Here is a 17,260-nt window from a genome sequence, read left to right on the forward strand (position 1 = left end):
TCAAAAGCATCAATTCTTTGATGCTCAGCTTTCTTTATAGTCCAACTCTCACATCCATACATGACTACTGAAAAAACCGTAGCTTTGATTAGATGGACCTTTGTTGGGAAAGTAATGTTTCTGCTTTTTAATATGCTGTCTAAGTTGGTCATAGCTTTTCTTCCAAGGAACAAACATCTTTTAATTTCATGACTGTAGTCACCATCTGTAGTGATTTTGGAGCCTGAGAAAATGAAGTCTGTCAGTGTTTTCCATGGTTCCCCATCTCTTTGCCATGAAGTGATGACTGGATGCCTTGGTCTTTGGTTTTTGAATGTTGAGTTTTAAGCCAGCTTTTTCACTCTCCTCTTTTACTTTCATCAAGAGGCTCTTTGTTTCCTCTTGGCTTTCTGCCATAAGGATGGTATTGTCTGCATGTCTGAGGTTATTTGTATTTCTCCTGGCAATCTTGATTCCAGCTTGTGCTTCGTCGAGTCCGACATTTCCCATGCTGTACTCTGCATAGACGTTAAATAAACTGGATAACAAAGTACAACCTTGATGTACTCCTTTCCCAATTTGCAACCAGCCCCTTGTTCCATGTCTGGTTCTAACTGTTGCTTCTTGATCTGCATACAGATTTCTCAGGAGGCAGGTAAGGTGGTCTGGTATTTCCATCTCTTTAAGAATTTTCCACAGTTTGTGGTGATCCACACAGTCAAAGTCTTTGGCATAGTCGATGAAGCTGAAGTAGATGTTTTTCTGGAACTCTCTTGCTTTTTTCTATGATCCCACAAATGTTGGCAATTTGATCTCTGGTTAGTCTGCCTTTTCTAAATCCAACTTGAACATCTGGGAGTTCTTGGTTCACATACTGTTGCAAGCCTCGCTTGGAGAAATTTGAGCATTACTTTGCTAGCTTGTGAGATGAGTGCAGTTGTGCAATCGTTTGAACTTTCTTTGGCATTGCTTTTCTTTGGAATTGGGATGAAAACTGACCTTCCAGTCCTGTAGCCACTGCTGAGTTTTCCAGGGTTGTTGGCATATTGAGTGAAACACTTTCACAGCATCACCTTTTAGAATTTGAAATAGCTCAACTGGAATTCCATTACCTCCACTAACTTCGTTCATAGTGATGCTTCCTAAGGTCCACTTGACTTTGCATTCCAGGATGTCTGGCTATAGGTAGTGATCCCACTCTTGTGGTTATCTGGGTCATGAAGATCCTTTTTGTATAGTTCTGTTATTCTTGTCACCTCTTAATATCTTCTGCTTTTGTTAGGTCCATCTGTTGTGCCTATCTTTGCATGAGATGTTCCCTTGGTGTCTCTAATTTTCTTGGAGAGCTCTCTAGTCTTTCCCATTTTATTGTCTTCCTCTATTTCTTTGCATTGACCACTGAGGAAGGCTTTCTTATCTCTCCTTGTTATTTGAACTCTGCATTTATGAACAGTATGAGAAGGCAAAAAGATATGACACTGAAAGATGAACTCCCTAGGTCGATAACCAAAGCGAACAAAAACGCCCCATTTTGGATGTGACTGGTGGTGAAAGTAAAGTCTGATGCTGTAAAGAATAATATTGTATAGGAACCTGGAATGTTGGGTCCATGAAACAAGGTAAATTGTAAGTGGTCAAACAGGAGATGGCAAGAGTGAGCATCAACATTTTAGGAATCAGTGAACTAAACTGTACTGGAATGGGCAACATACAATTCAGATGACCATTATATCTATTACTGTGGGCAAGAAATGAAGTAGCACTCAGAGTCAGCAAAAGAGCTCAAAATGCAGAACTTAGGTGCAGTCTCAAAAGTGACAGAATAGTCTCTGTTCGTTTCCAAGGCAAACCATTTGATACCATGGTTCCCAAGTCTGTGCCCCAACCACTAATGCTGAAGAAACTGAAGTTGAATGATTCTGTGATGACCAACAAGACCTTCTAGAACTAACACCAAAAAAAGATGACCTTTTCCTCATAGGGGACTGGAATACAAAAGTAGGAAGTCAAGAGATACCTGGAGCAACAGGCAAGTTTGGTCTTGGAGTACGAAATGAAACAGGGCAGAGACTAACAGAGTTTTGCCAAGAGAACACACTGGTCATACCAGACATCCTCTTCCAACAACACAAGAGGCAATTCTACACCTGGACATCACCGGATTGTCGATACCGAAATCGGATTGATTATATTCTTTGCAGCCGAAGATGAAGAATTTTTATACAGTCAGCAAAAATAAGACCTGGAGCTGACTGTGGCTCAGATCATGAACTCCTTATTGTAAAATTCAGACTTAAATTGAAGAAAGTAGGGAAAACCACTAGACCATTCAGGTATGACCTAGATCAAATCCCTTATGATTCTACAGTGGAAGGGACAAATAGATTCAAGGGATTAGATCTGATAGAGTGCCGGAAGAACTATGGACGGAGGTTTGTGACATTGTACAGGAGGCAGTGATCAAAACCATCCCCAAGAAAAAAAATGCAAAAAAGGATGTCTGAGGAGGCCTTACAAATGTAACTGAGAAAAGGGAAGCTAAAGGCAAAGGAGAAAAGGAAAGATGTCAGTGTAGGAAGTTGCATAAAACAAACCAGGAGTTTGGGAAAGATTTCTATACTAGAAATATAAAATTGAGATAGTTTAGGTCTTTAAATCTGTAAAATTACCTCGGCAGAGACTAGTCATAGGTAGGGAAGAGCCTTAGGGTGGTTTTGCACTGCGGTATGTACTCAACGGTTGGGGGGAGAGGTGTGTGTGCCTGCCCAGCAGTGTTTGATTCTTCGCGACTCTCTGGGCTAGCCCTCCAGGTTTCTCTGCTCATGGAATTTCCCAGGCAAAAATACTGAAGTCGGTTGCCCTTTCCTCTTCAAGGGAGCTTCCAGACCCAGGGATTGAACTGCGTCCTGTGTCTCCTGCATTGTCAGGCAGATTCTTTCACCATTGAGTCACTTGGGAACCCGGGGAAGGAGAGGAGGATCCAGTAAAGTTGTTACCAGCAAAGGAGAACAGCTAGAAAAGTAAGGTAATCCAGAAGTCAACAAACATTTTAAATTAAATTTTTGTGCTGCTGATAGGTCAAGTTAAGATGAAGACTGAATACTGACTGTTAGGTTTAGCAAAAAGGAGTTACTGGTGACTTTGGCTGACTCTTGATGGTGTAGTGGAGGAAAAGTCTTACAGAAAAGTGAGTTTAAAATACAAAAACCACTACAATATTGTAAAGTAATTAGCCTCCAACTAATAAAAAAAAAAAGAATGCACACTTAAAAAATAAAGAACTGAATGAGCAATGTTGGAAATAGCAAGTACAGATAATTAAAATGGGCTCCAGAGATTTTTATTATTTAATTAAAATTTTATTTTTGATGTGGACTCTTTTTAAGTCTTTCTTGAATTTGTTACAGAATTGTTTTTGTTTTATTTGATGTTATTTTTGACCCTGAGGTGTGTAGGATCTTAGCTCCATGACCAGGGAACCAACCCACATTCCCTGAATTAGAAGGAAAAATCTTAAACCACTGGACCACCTGGGAGATCCCTGGTGAAGGTGTTTAAAAGAAAATGCAAATTCGTTTCTGTGCTGAGGTGAATGATCAATTAGTATGTGAAAAATTGATGTTGGAAAAATTTTGAGAAATTGTGGGAATATATCCTTGACAAGTTCACTGGAGGGAGGCAAGTCTGTGGGCGTAGGTGCCAGTGAGTGGGTAAATGAAGGGTTTTTGGCTTGTGGAAGTTTTCTAATAATTTCAGTTGTTTTCTGTGAAAGGGGAAGCTGAGCAAAGATGGGAAACGGCATGTTGTAGGATTGAAGAGAGATTTAGTATGGGTGTGTGTAAAATGGTTGTCTAGGACAGTGGGAAATAAAGTGCTCATTATTTAATTTTTTTCAGAACTATATAGAGTATGAAAATTACCATTCACTTTTTTATCTGCCTCCCTTCCGTAACTGCTGTTAATAGTTTTCTCTGTATCCTTTCATACCTTTTTTCTAGCTATTTAAAAATATGTTCACACACACACACACACACTCTCTCTCTCTCTCTCTCTCTCTCTCTCTTAACAAAATGTAGCTGAGCTGAGTAATGTTGAATAGTACCAGTTATGTGTCCATGTCCTAACCTCTGGAACCTGTTGTGCATGTGACTTTGAAAGAAAGGGTCTTTGCAGATGCAATTAAGGATCCTGAGGCAAGATCATCTTGGATTAGGGTGGAACTTAAATCCCAATAGCAAATATCCTTAGAAGAGAAGAGAGGAGAAGACACAGAAGCAGACATGTGAAGTCAATAAGTATGGGGAGAAGGTGACAGGAAGATGGAAGCAGAGGGTTAGTCCACAAGCCAAGGAACACTAGGAGCCAGCAGAAACTGGAAGAGGCAGGGAAGAATTTTCCTCTAGAGCCTTTGTGTGAGCATATGGAAATATAATGCAATTGTTGTAAAAGAACAAAATCTATCCTTCTTCAGTAGCTGTATGTTTCTGTCAAATTTCTAGAAGATCTGCCAAATATGCCCTCCTGAAAGATTGTTTTAATATATATTCCCATCTTCAGTTTGAGCATTGCTTACACTAACACTGTATATTAAGAATCTAATTTCTCTTATCTAATGGGTAAAAATTAGTATATTGTTTTGCTTTCCTCTAATTGCTAGTGAATTAAATATTTTGTTATGCTCAGCCACTTGTAAGGCTGCCTAACAATACTTTTCTTTTGTTTAAAAGAAAATAGCTAAGTATAGTAAACTTCAAGTATATTTTTAAGAGACAAATGTATAATCTTCTTTTGTTTGAAGTTGACAGTTATCTTCCTTTATTAGTTTAATAAAAGGTAATAATAAGCCTAACATGACATAAAATGCTGAAAAAGAAGGGAGGGCAGAGTTGGGGGAGGCGGCTTTGAAACCTTTGAAGACAAAAGTAGAATCTTGTAAATGTAGTTTGGTATGTTGAAATCGTATAAAATACAGGTAAGCCTGCATATAATGAAATTGTTTTAACTCACAGAAATCTGGTAGTTTGTAAGTATTAGAAAACCACTTTTGTTATGAACTGTATGTAATTCTCACCACTTAAAATCATGAGTTCTTGGTACAACTTCTCACACCACTCTTCTTTGAGCCCTATTCCTAGATTTCATTTTTCTTTGTTTGTATTTCACGTAAAGCATGACATTGGTCTCTCATAATAAGAATCCTGTATGTTATGAAAATCAAATCATCATCATGATTTTAATTACTGAAATTAAATATATTCAGAGCATCTTAGGTTATTTAAATGAAGAGAATTAAAGGAGAAAGACTCCTGTTGTCATAAACAGAAAATATGACTAGTGAATTAGATTGCAGTTTGATCCCCATTCTGAAATTAAGAAATGAGTTACTTAATCAAGAAATTCCTATATTAATTACCTCTTCCAGCACTGAAGATTTGATTGCTCCTTTGGTTTTTCTCTTAACTAAGTCTTCTACTGTTATGATAGATTGATGTCTGTTGATTCATAGGTCTGTGAAAGGTGGCCCAGATTCAGTGTGCTCTGTCTTAAGTTACTGTTCTAATTTAGTTATTTAGTTCAGAATATAAATTTTGTGAATTTTGTTCAATTTTTGAAAAAATTTTAATTGTCAGTTTACCTTTTCTTACACTTGGTCAGAGGAAATAGGATGAAAAATGACAGATTGTCATAAAGTTAAGAAAAGCTCAACAAAACTTTGGAAATGGTGCATGATGAGGCAAGTCAACAACATTTAGGAATGAAAGAGTTCTTGGTGGTTTTTTTTTTTTTTTTTTGCTGTGATCATAGTTATGAAGGACCCTGGAAAACATTGAAGGCAGTGAAGAGCACCAAGCCGTATAATCAAGTGATGAGGAGAAAATGCAGTTGACTGATTTTCTAATTTGGAACAAATTTTGGTTATGTGGATGAAAAGAAAAACACTCTTGTATTTCTTCTCTTCTCTGCTACAATATTGAAGACTCGCTACCCAGATGTATTGGTTATCCAAACATCAAGCAATTCCATGTCACCAGCTGGGTATCCCAAAATTTTAGTCAATTCTGAAATTTTACCTGGGGTTAGCATCAGATCACACAAGTAAAAGACTTAATCCCATAGGACCAAAGCCCACCACCTCTCCTCCCACAGACATACGGATACACATGCACATATCTCAGATACCAGTAACTAACCCAAGTTGTTACTCATGCTTCTGACCAACTGGCTGTCAGTGGAGGTTCCTACACCTTCCTCCTCGGGGGTGATTAGTGTGCTCTAATGGCTTATGGAACTGAAGATAGTGGTCTATTTACTAGAGTATGGGTTTATTATAAAAGGATACAACTCAGGAACACCTGGTGGAAGAGGAGGTATAGAGCCAGGTGTGGGAGAAGAGGCATGGCACCCCCACCTCCATGGGTTCCCAACCCAGAAGCTCTCTGAGCTTCCTTTTGGCTTTCTATGGAGATTTCATTGCACAGGCATAATTGGTAACTCATTGATCATTGGTGATTAGTTAATCTCCATCCTTTCTTTTCTCACTTCCTTGGAGGCCAGGGGATAGGGTTTAAAAGTCTGACCTTCTTCTTACAAAGTACAGTACAACAGTGGATAAACAATCAGACACAGAGTGCCTTAAGTATATGAATAAATGGTTATCTCAGCAGAGACATTATCTCCCTATAAAATTAAGTAGGCTAGTGAGACATTAAAAGGAGACATTTTTAATAGGAGCAATGAAGATGGTTTGATCTTGCCAGTAAGACAGCTGGTTAGCAAATAGCACTAGTATCAAAGTATTTCCAGTGTGAGCAAAATAGGAAACTATTTTGATTCTTGACTGTGAAGCAAGTATGGTTGAATTGTTAGATACAGAATCCCAGGAATGGAAGATTTTTGCTTAAGAGTCTCCATGGGAACAACATTCTGCCAGCATTTATTCTCATACCTTCTAAAATGAATTTAGATTATAGAAGGTAAATCACAGAAGATTTTTACAAAGAATAACCCCAGTTTTATAGGAAACTCTACATTCCTTAAGCAATGATTGCCTGTCTTTTTATATAGATTAAAATAACATCAAAACAAAAAAAGTGTGTTCTCCACAAACTTGTTTACTGCTTTATGATATGAAACAGAATTCCAGGAAGACAAAATGACAGGTTCAGGAAGTAAGGGATCATCTTAAGGAGAATTACTTTGCAACTATTTGTTTCAGGAATCAGTGGGTCTTAAAGTGGGGTTCAATCACTGATCTTTAGCAATGAATAAAATAGCATTGAAAAGCAGGAGAATATAGATTTATGTCTTGACTTACTTGATTTTTTGGGATAAATACCTCCTTTAGTCACAGTTTGCTGTTCTATAAATTGATAATGCTTCTTTTTAATGGGACTGAGAGAATGTATCTCAAAGTGATTAGTAAACTGTTAGATATATCTATCTATATATATGTGTGTATATATATGTTTTGTTAAAGATTGTAAATGGAAAGCCAGGGGAAAGTGGGGAAAAAAGGAAAAGAAATGTCAAAAAGTTGAGTCTTATAATATTAAAACCCAATAAAATTTTATCTTTGTTTTTAAGTTTTACAAAGAGTATTTAGCGCTAAAATGAATTTTTAATAGCCAAAAGTTAATAGTGGGCTCACCTATCATTTGTGTTTCTTCATTATTTTTCTTCAAGTGTATAAAATTAATCTGAAACAGACAGAGCCTGTATTAGTGCTAAAGTTTGATAATCATCAGATCTTCTGTAGTTATAATGTGTATTTCATTGAAAAATGTGATTGTGGATATCTCACTTGTGCCAAATGTACCTCACATTTATTTGCTTAAATATTTTTTGTGTAGCCTAGCTTCTCTAAATATATGCTTTAACTCCTCTATTAAACAAGATACAGATCTTGGGGATGCAGTCAGGATGAGGAAATTTTGGTCTCTTCATTTTCTATTTCTCTTTGCTGCATAACTCTAGATTTTAAAATGTCTGGATTGTGTCTGATTTCAGAATGTTCAAGTAGATGAGTTTTAGCAGTAATAAAAAAGTACAGTATATTGTGGTAGTGTGTTGTAGTCATTATTTGTGATGAATGATTGTTTTTTTTAATTGTGGATCCTTAGGCTACTGACATTAGAAATGACTAGAGTGCTTGTTAAAAATCTGACCTCTGATTCCAACCCAAGACTTACTGAATCAAAATAAACCTTAGTTACACATGGAAATTACCTGGGAAGATTAAAAAAATTCGAGATGACTGGACCCCACCCTCAGAAAATCTGATTTAATGCATCTGGAGTCCTGGTTAGGGGTTCTTAATAACAGTGTTAGAATTACCTGTAGGGCTCTTCTGAGTTTGTTAGATCCCAAACTGAGAATTTGTGTTTCAGCTGGTTATGTTTGAGGTCTGATAGTTTGCAGTTCTAAGAAGTTCTCAGGTGGTACTGATGCCAGTCCAGGGACTACACTTTGAGAACTGTACTCTGAGGTTATGAACTACTTGTTTTGGAGGATATGCAATATTAAATGAGGAAGCTTAGTCCATAAGGAACATAGGAATTATAATAATTTCAAAGTAAAAAGTGTTATGTGGTAAACTCTGTATTTTAATTTGTAAATAAGAAAGATTATTACTGTATTCATTATATTCCTAAATCTGAAACCTTTAAAGTTTTTAGATGAAATGAAAAAATCCCAAATATTATTAATAACGTGTGTGTGCTCAGTTGTTCAGTCATGTCTGACTCTTTGCAACCCCAGACTTGTGGCCCACCAGGCTCCTCTGTTCATGAGATTTTCCTGGCAGGAATACTGGAGTGGGTTGCCATTTCCTCCTCAAAAAAAAATATCCTCTGATGTTGAAGAAAGCAAATTTTTCTCTCTCATGTCAGGTTTATTGAGGTGGAATTTACATAAAGTAGAAGTTACTCTTTCCTGAGTTTTGACAAATGCATTAACTGTGAAACTATCAGAATAAAAATATAGAAGAGTTGTAACTATTCTCTCATGCAACTGTGTAGTTGCCTGTTTTTCCAACCCCATACCTTGGCAACCACTGATCTCCTTTCTCATCTTATAGTTCTGCTGCTTTAAGAATGTCATGTAAATGAAATCACCTATTCTGGTTTCTTTCATTAAGCAGAATGCATTTGAGATTCATCCTTGTTGTTCCATTTATCAGTACTTCCATTTCTTTCTTTCTTTTTGTAAGAGCACTTTAGGTTTACAGCAAAATTAAGCTGAAAGCGTAGAGAATTCTTGTATAGCGACGACCCCCCTATTCTCAGCTGATCTGACAACAGAGTGGTTCACTAGTTACAATCAATGAACCTACATCGACATGTCATTATTACCCAAAGTCCATAGTTTACATTAGGGTTCATTTTATTGTTAATTTTTTGAGTTTGACAAAAATGTAATGACATGTATCGACCATTATAGTATTAAACAAAATAGTTTCATTGCCCTAAAAAAACGTGTTATGCCTGTTTATCCCTTCTATCCCCTTAATCCCTGGCAGCTACTTTTACTGTCCTCCATGATTTAGCCTTTTCCAGAATGCCATTTAGTTGAAATCATACAGCATGTAGTGTTTTCAGATTGGCTGCATCACTTAAAAATATGTATTTAAACTTTCTCCATGTCATTTCATGACTTGATAGCTCATTTTCTTTTTATCACTGAATAACGCCACAGTTTATTCATTTGCCTGCTGAAGGACATCTTAGTTGCTTCTAAGTTTTAGCAGTTAGGAATAAAACTGCTCTAAACATCTGTGTGTATATTTTTATGTGAGCACAAGTTGCTAATTCATTTACATAACCTTCAAGGAGTGGAGTTGCTGTATCGTATGGTAAAGGTATGTTAGTTTTGTAAGAAACTCCCCTACTGTCTTTCACGTTGTTATACCTGTCAGCAGTATAAGAGAGTTCCTGATGCTCTACATCCTCAACAGCATCTGATAGTCAGTGTTCCAAACTGACTATTTTGAGAGATGTGTGTTGTTGAGTATCTTTTTATATGCCATCTGAGTATCTTCTTTTTGGTGAGATATTTAGGTCTTTTGCCCATTTATAAATTGAATTGTTTATCTTACTGTTAAGTGCTAAGAGTCCTTTGTATATTTTAGGTAACGGTCATTATTAGATATATTGTTTATATACATTTTTTTCTCAGTCTGTGAATTTGCTGCTTCTCTTGGCAGTGTCTTTGGCAGTGGAAAAGTTTTTAATTTATTAAAGTCCAACCTAATTTTTTCCTTTTATAAATCATGCCTTTGATGTAGTATCTAAAAAGTTCTCTCCAGATCCAAGATCATCTGGATTTTTCTCCTATGTTATCTTCTAAGATTTTTATGCATTTTAGATACAGGCCTGTCATCTATTTTATATTCATTTTTGTGAAGAATGTAAAATCTTTGTCTAGCTTTTTTTTTTTTTTTGGCATGTGAGTGTCTCTTTGTTCCAGCACCCTTTGTTGAAAATGTTTATTTTCTTCTCCGTTGTATCACCCCTTGCTCCTTTGTCAAAGATAAGTCGACTAAATTGGTGTGGGTCTATTTCTGGGCTCTCTGTAATGTTTTCTTAATCTAGTTATCTGTTCTTTTGTCACCATCACACTGCTTTGATTACTGTAGATTCAAAGAAAGTTTTAAAGTTGAGTGGTTTTAGTCCCCCTGAATTTTTTTTAATATTGTGTTGGTTCATAATTGGAAAAGACACGTATACCCCAGTGTTCATTACAGCGCTGTTTAACAATAGCTAGGACATGGAAGCAGCCCAGATATCCATCAGCAGATGAATGGATAAAGAAGTTGTGATGTATAAATACACAATGGAATATTACTCAGCCATAAAAAGCAACAAGTTTGAGTCAGCTCTAGGGAGGTGGATGGACCTAGAGCCTGTTGTATAAAGTTAGTCAAAAAGGGAAAAACTCATATTGTACATTAATGTGTACATGTGGAATCCAGAAAAATGGTACTGATGAATGTATTTGCAGGGCAAGAATAGAGGCACCGACATAAAGAACACTCTTGTGGACACAGCAGGGGAAGGAGAGGGCGGTTCGTGTTGAGAGAGTAGCATGGAAGTATATACATGACCATGTTTAAACTGGATAGCGAGTGGGAGGTTGCTGTACAACACGGGGAGCTCAGTCCAGTGCTGTGACAGCTCAGAGGGCTGGGCTGGGGTCAGGGTGGAGAGGTTTAAGAGGGGGTCATACGTATACTCATGGCTGATTCATGTTGTTGTATGGCAGAAACCAACACAACATTGTAAAGCAGTTATCCTCCAATTAAAAGCTAAAAAATACTGTGTTGGTTTTTCTGTCTTTTGCCTACCTGTATAAGCTTTAGAACCAGTTTGTGATATACATAATGTAACTTGTTGATTTTGATTGGGATTGTGTTGAATCTATAGCTCCACTTTGGAGGAACTGACATTTTGGCAATGTTTTCTATTCATGAACATGGAATAGCTCTCCATTTACTTAATTCTTGGGTTTCTTTCATTAGTTTCATCATTATTAGTTTTCCTCGTATAGATCTTATATATAACTTTTTAGATTTAGCTGAAGTATTTCATTTTTTGGTGTTGATCCAAATGGTGTTATGTTTGCATTTTTTGATGTTGATACAAATTGCACTTGCTCATTGCTGAAATACAGGAAAGCAATTGACTTTTGTATGTTAACCTTGTATCCTGCAACCTTGCTATAATTGCTTATTATATAGGAATTTTTTTGTCTATTCATTTAGATTTTCTGCATAGACAATCATGTCATCTATGAATAAAGGCAGTTTTATTTCATCTTTTCCAATCCATATATCTTTTATTTCCTTTCCATGTTTAATTACATTAGCCACAGTGATCATGGGACATCTTTGACTTGTTCCTGATCTTAGTGGGAAAGCTTCTGTTTTCTCAACATTAAAGAATGAAATTAGCTGTAGGCTTTTTTTTTCTTTTATTATGTTCAAGTACATGTAAAATGTACCATCTTGATTTTTAAGTGCACATTTCAGTAGTGTTTAGTACTTCATATTGTTCAATCAATATCAGAATTCTTTCCATCTTGCAAAATGAAAACTCCATACTGGTTTAAACAACTTTGTATTTCTCACTCTTCATAGCCCTTGGCAGCCACCATTTTACTTTCTGTATCTATGAATTTGACTACTCCAGGTACCTCATATAAGTGGAATCACATACTATTTGTCTTTTTGTGACTAGTCTATTTCACTTAGCATAGTGACCTTGGTTCATTCATGTCATAACATGTGTCAGTCTTTTTTAAGGCTGAATTATTTGTATAATGTATAATTACATGTATATATAGTTTTTTTTTTTTTATCCATTCATCCATCAGTGTACACTTGCATTGCTTCCAGGTACTATTCTGAATAATTCTGTTCTGAATGTGGATATACATGTATCTCTTTGAAGTCCTGTTTTTAATTGTTTTTGGTATACACTCAGAAGTGGAATTACTGGATCATACATTTCTTCTTTAATTTCTTTAAACAACTTTTTGTAGTTTTTAGTATATAAGGCTTTTGCTTTCTTTGTTGTATTTGTTAAGTATTTTATTTTCAGTTTTTCAATTTTATTTTTTATTTTATTGACTTGTGGTTGATTTACAGCATTGTGTTAGTTTCTGGTATATAGCAAAGTGGTTCAGTTAAAATACACACACAAACACACACATAAATTTATATATTTATTTTTTACATTCTCTTCCACTATAGGTTATAACAAGATACTGAGTATAGTTCTCTATGTTTACATAGTAGGTCCCTGTTGATCATCTATTTTATATATAGAAGTTTGTATATTTTAATCCAGAACTCCTAATTTATCCCTCACTTTGGTAACCATAAGTTTGTTTTCTTTGTGAATCTAATTCTGTTTTGTAAATTCATTTGTATCATTTTTTTAGATTACACATATAGGCAATGTTACATGATATTTGTCTGGGTTACTTATAACAATCTCTGTGTTCATCCATGTTGCTGCAGATGGCGTTTCTTTCTTATGGCTGGGTAGTATTCCATTGTGTTTGTATGGGGGGGTGGGGATGTACGCACATCCGTTCACTTGTCAATGGACACGGAGGTTGTTTCCATGTCTCAGTTATTATAAATGGTGCTCTAGTGGATATTGCAGTGTGTGTTTCTTTTCAAATTATGTTTTCCTTTGGATATATGCCCAGAAGTGGGGTTGCAGGATCATACGTTAGCTGTTTGTAATTTTTTAAGGATTAAGTATTTTATTTTTGATGACATTATAAATGAAATTATTCATTTTCAGATTGTTCTTGTTTATTATATGGAAGCACAGCATATATTTGTTTATTTTTTAATCATACAGGTTTGCTAAATTTTTAAAATTAATGCTAAACTTTTTCTGTGTGTGTGTAATCTTTAGGATTTTCTGCATGTAATATTATATGATCTACACATAGTTTTATTTCTTTTCCTATTTGAATGCCGTTTCTTTCTTTTTCTTGCCTGATTGTTGCGGTTTCTAATACGGTGTTGAAAAGAAGTGGTGAAAGTAGGCATCCTTAGCTCCTTCCAGATTTTAGAGAAAAGCTTTCAGCCTTTCACTATTACTTAACTGTGAATTTTTCATATATTGCCTTTATCATTAAAAAGATGATTTCCTTCTATTTCTAGTTTGTTGTTTTTAATCTGAAATGGTGTCACATTTTGTAAAGTGCTTTTTCTGTATTGCTTGAGATGATTATGTAATTTTTTCCCCTTTGTTCATTAACGTGCTGTGTAGTATATTGATGGATTTCAATATGTTGATCCATCCTTGCTTTCTAGGAATAAATCCCATTTGGTTAAGGGGTATAATTCTTTCAGTATGCTATTGTTTAGTTCAATCTTGAAATATTTTAAAAAATAAAGTTATTTTTGTTTATATAATGATAGTCTTAGTAAATGACAATAGGCTATGTTTATTTTATACAGAGTTTGTATAGTATGGTATTTCAGTTCTTATTTTTGACCTCATGTTTATATACTGCCTTGCTTGGATTATACCTGATTTAAGGGAGTATATTGTTTTCCCTAAGGCTACAGACAGAATTTCACATATGAAAGCTGCTCATTTAAGTCATACAGTTAAATATTGGTGAGTTTGATACAGTTTTCAGTTCTAGTATAAAAGAGGCATATTTTGCAATTAGGGTATAGATATGTTGCTATTTTGTAATGTTCTGAACTGTAATTCTCAGATTAATGTATTTTAAGTCAAAGAGATACTATAATTTTTGTTCTTCAGTCACCAAGTCATGTCCGACTCTGCAACCCCATGGACTACAGCTTGCCAGGCTTCCCTGTCCTTTGCTATTTTCAGGAGTTTGAATGATTTTATTTTCCTCTGTATAATTCAGTTGATAGTTACGCATATTTATATATTTTTACCATGCAAAAAATCAAATTTTTGTGTGTGTTAAAACAGGCAATGCTTAGTTTAGTTTTCCTTATTATATATAATTCTTTAATCCTTATATTGGGCAAAATTTGCATCTTGATTATCTACTTAAAATTAAAAATATTCAATTCATATAGATTTTACATTAAGACATGAAAATTTATCCCCGTCACTATTCTTTTTGGCTTAGCTCTCAACTTTTCCTTCATTCTGTGTAAATACCATAGTATCTATTGCTCCATATTTATCTCTCTTCATATTATCTTATACAGATATTTGTATTCCCAGTTCAATGTCAGGTTTAAAAAGGTGGGATCATTATGTATACTTTCTGCATCCTTTCTGTTTTCATTAATAGTACCTTAGAGAAATCCCCCATCCAGAGGGTAACTTTGCTATCCATTTGAAGTGTAACTCTAATTCATTGTTTTTGTGACTTCAAAAGAGTGCTTAACTGTGTGTTGTATAAAATTTATTTAATCATTCCCACATTTATGGAAATATTGTCTTTCTAGTTCATTGTCATTTTAAACAGTATTGCATCTTTGAATATGTCCTTTCTTCCAGATGGTTTTATTTCTTTGGGATAGATTTCCAGAAGTAGAATTGCTGGGTTGAAGGGTTTTTATATTTTTTATTTAAGTAGATGTTGCCAAATTGCTTTTTACCAAAATTTTCCATGAGCATTGTGTGATAATACTCTTTCTCCTACACCTCTGCCAGGAGTTGGGGCTATAGCTTTTTAAACCTTTGCCAGTCAAGTAGGTGTAATGTTCATTTCATTGTTATTTCTAATTTGAATTTCCCTGAGTACTAATGAGTTTGGACATCTTTTTTTTTATCTGTGAGCATTTGATTTTCCTCTTTTGTGAATTGTTCTTTTGATACCCTTTTTGCCCAAATTCTGTTTGGGTTGTTTGTCTTTTTCATTTGGTAAGAGCTCACTGTGTCTTAATACATTAATATATTACCTCTGTTGCAGATGTTTTTATTTCTCCCCAGGTACAAAAAGCTTTTTATGCGAATCCCTTTATACTTTTTTAGTTTTGAATTGTGAATAAGATGTTTCCCAGATTTTTTTTTTGTGGAAGATTTTTACTTTTTTTACATTTCACCTGTCTTGAGTTTATTTTTGTATGTCTTACAACTTTAGAGTACCCACTTTTTCTTGAAGATTACCAACACTTAAAAAAAATTAATTAAACCATTGTGACATTGTACCAGAGGGACCAAGACCATCCCCAAGAAAAATAAATGTAAAATGGCAAAATGGTTGTCTGAGGAGACCTTTACAAATAGCTGTGAAAAGAAGAGAAGCGAAAAGCAAAGGAGAAAAGGAAGGATATATTCATTTGAATGCAGAGTTCCAGACAATAGCAAGGAGAGATAAGAAAGCCTCCCTCAGTGATAATTGCAAAGAAATAGAGGAAAAGAATACAATGGGAAAGATTAGAGATCTCTTAAAGAAAATTAGAGATACCAAGGGAATATTTCATGCAAAGATGGGCTCAATAAAGGATAGAAATGGTATGGACCTAACAGAAGCAGAAGATATTAAAAAGAGGTGGCAAGACTACAGAGAACCATACCAAAAAGATCTTCATGACCCAGATCATGATGATGGTGTGATCTGTCATTCACCTAGAGCCAAACATCCTGGAGTGCGAAGTCGAGTGAGCCTAAGGAAGCATCACTACAAGCAAAGCTAGTGGAGGTGATGGAATTCCAGTTGTCCTATTTCCAATCCTAAAAGATGATGCTGTGAAAGTGCTGCACTCAATGTGCCAGCAACTCTGTGGAAAACTCAGCAGTGGCGACAGGACTGGAAAAGGTCAGCTTTCATCCCAATCCCAAAGAAAGGCAATGCCAAAGAATTTTCAAACTACCACACAATTGCACTCGTCTCACATGCTAGTAAAGTAATGCTCAAAATTCTCCAAGCCAGGCTTCAACAGTATGGGAATTGAGAACTTTCAGATCTTCAAGGTGGATTCAGAAAAAAAACAGAGGTACCAGAGATCAAATTGCCAGCATCCGTTGGATCATCAAAAAAGCAAGAGAGTTCCAGAAAAACATCTACTTCTGCCTTATTGACTATGCCAAAGCCTTTGACTGTGTGAATCACAATAAACTGGAAAATTCTGAAAGAGGTGGGAATATCAGACCACCTGACCTGCCTCTTGAGAAACCTATATGCAGGTCAGGAAGCAACAGTTAGAACTGGACATGGAGCAACAGACTGGTTCCAAATTGGGAAAGGAATACATCAAGGCTGTATATTGTCACTACACTTATTTAACTTGTATGCAGAGTACAGCATGGGAAATGTTGGACTGGATGAAGCACAAGCTGGAATCAAGATTGCTGGAAGAAATATCAATAACCTCAGATAGGCAGATGACACCAACCTTATGGCAGAACGTGGAGAACTAAAGAGCCTCATGATGAAAGTGAAAGAGGAGAGTGAAAAAGTTGGCTTCAAGCTCAACATTCAGAAAACTAAGATCATGGCATCCAGTCTATCACTTCATGGCAAATAGATGGGGAAACAGTGGCTGATTTTATTTTTTTGGGCTCCAAAATCACTGCAGATGGTGACAGCAGCTGTGAAATTAAAAGATGCTTGGTCCTTGGAAGGAAAGTTATGACCAACCTAGACAGCATATTAAAAAGCAGAGACATTACTTTGCCAACAAAGGTCCGTCAAGTCAAGGTTATGGTTTCTCCAGTAGTCATATATGGATGTGAGAATTGGGCTATAAAGATAGCTGAGCACCTAAAAATAGATGCTTTTGAACTGTGGTGTTGGAGGAGACTATTGAGAGTCCCTTGGACTG

The 17,260-nt window shown here is 35.7% G+C and overlaps 1 protein-coding gene across 4 annotated transcripts in view; it reads left to right on the forward strand.

Annotated features, from left to right (window-relative positions):
- The window catches only part of STAG1 (STAG1 cohesin complex component), a 505,242-nt gene that overhangs the window by 36,914 nt on the left and 451,068 nt on the right, over nucleotides 1–17,260 (forward strand). The window contains exon 2 of one of the 4 annotated variants that reach the window (XM_070466701.1): nucleotides 2,854–3,004. The exons of 2 other annotated variants lie outside the window; for them this stretch is intronic. The gene's annotated coding sequence lies outside the window, so the exon portion shown is untranslated. The remainder of the gene's footprint in view (nucleotides 1–2,853; nucleotides 3,005–17,260) is intronic. One more of the 4 variants, XM_070466702.1, reaches the window with a different exon arrangement.

The sequence above is a fragment of the Odocoileus virginianus genome, chromosome 4 (genome assembly GCF_023699985.2).
Source record: "Odocoileus virginianus isolate 20LAN1187 ecotype Illinois chromosome 4, Ovbor_1.2, whole genome shotgun sequence".
NCBI classification, from domain to species: Eukaryota; Metazoa; Chordata; class Mammalia; order Artiodactyla; family Cervidae; genus Odocoileus; species Odocoileus virginianus.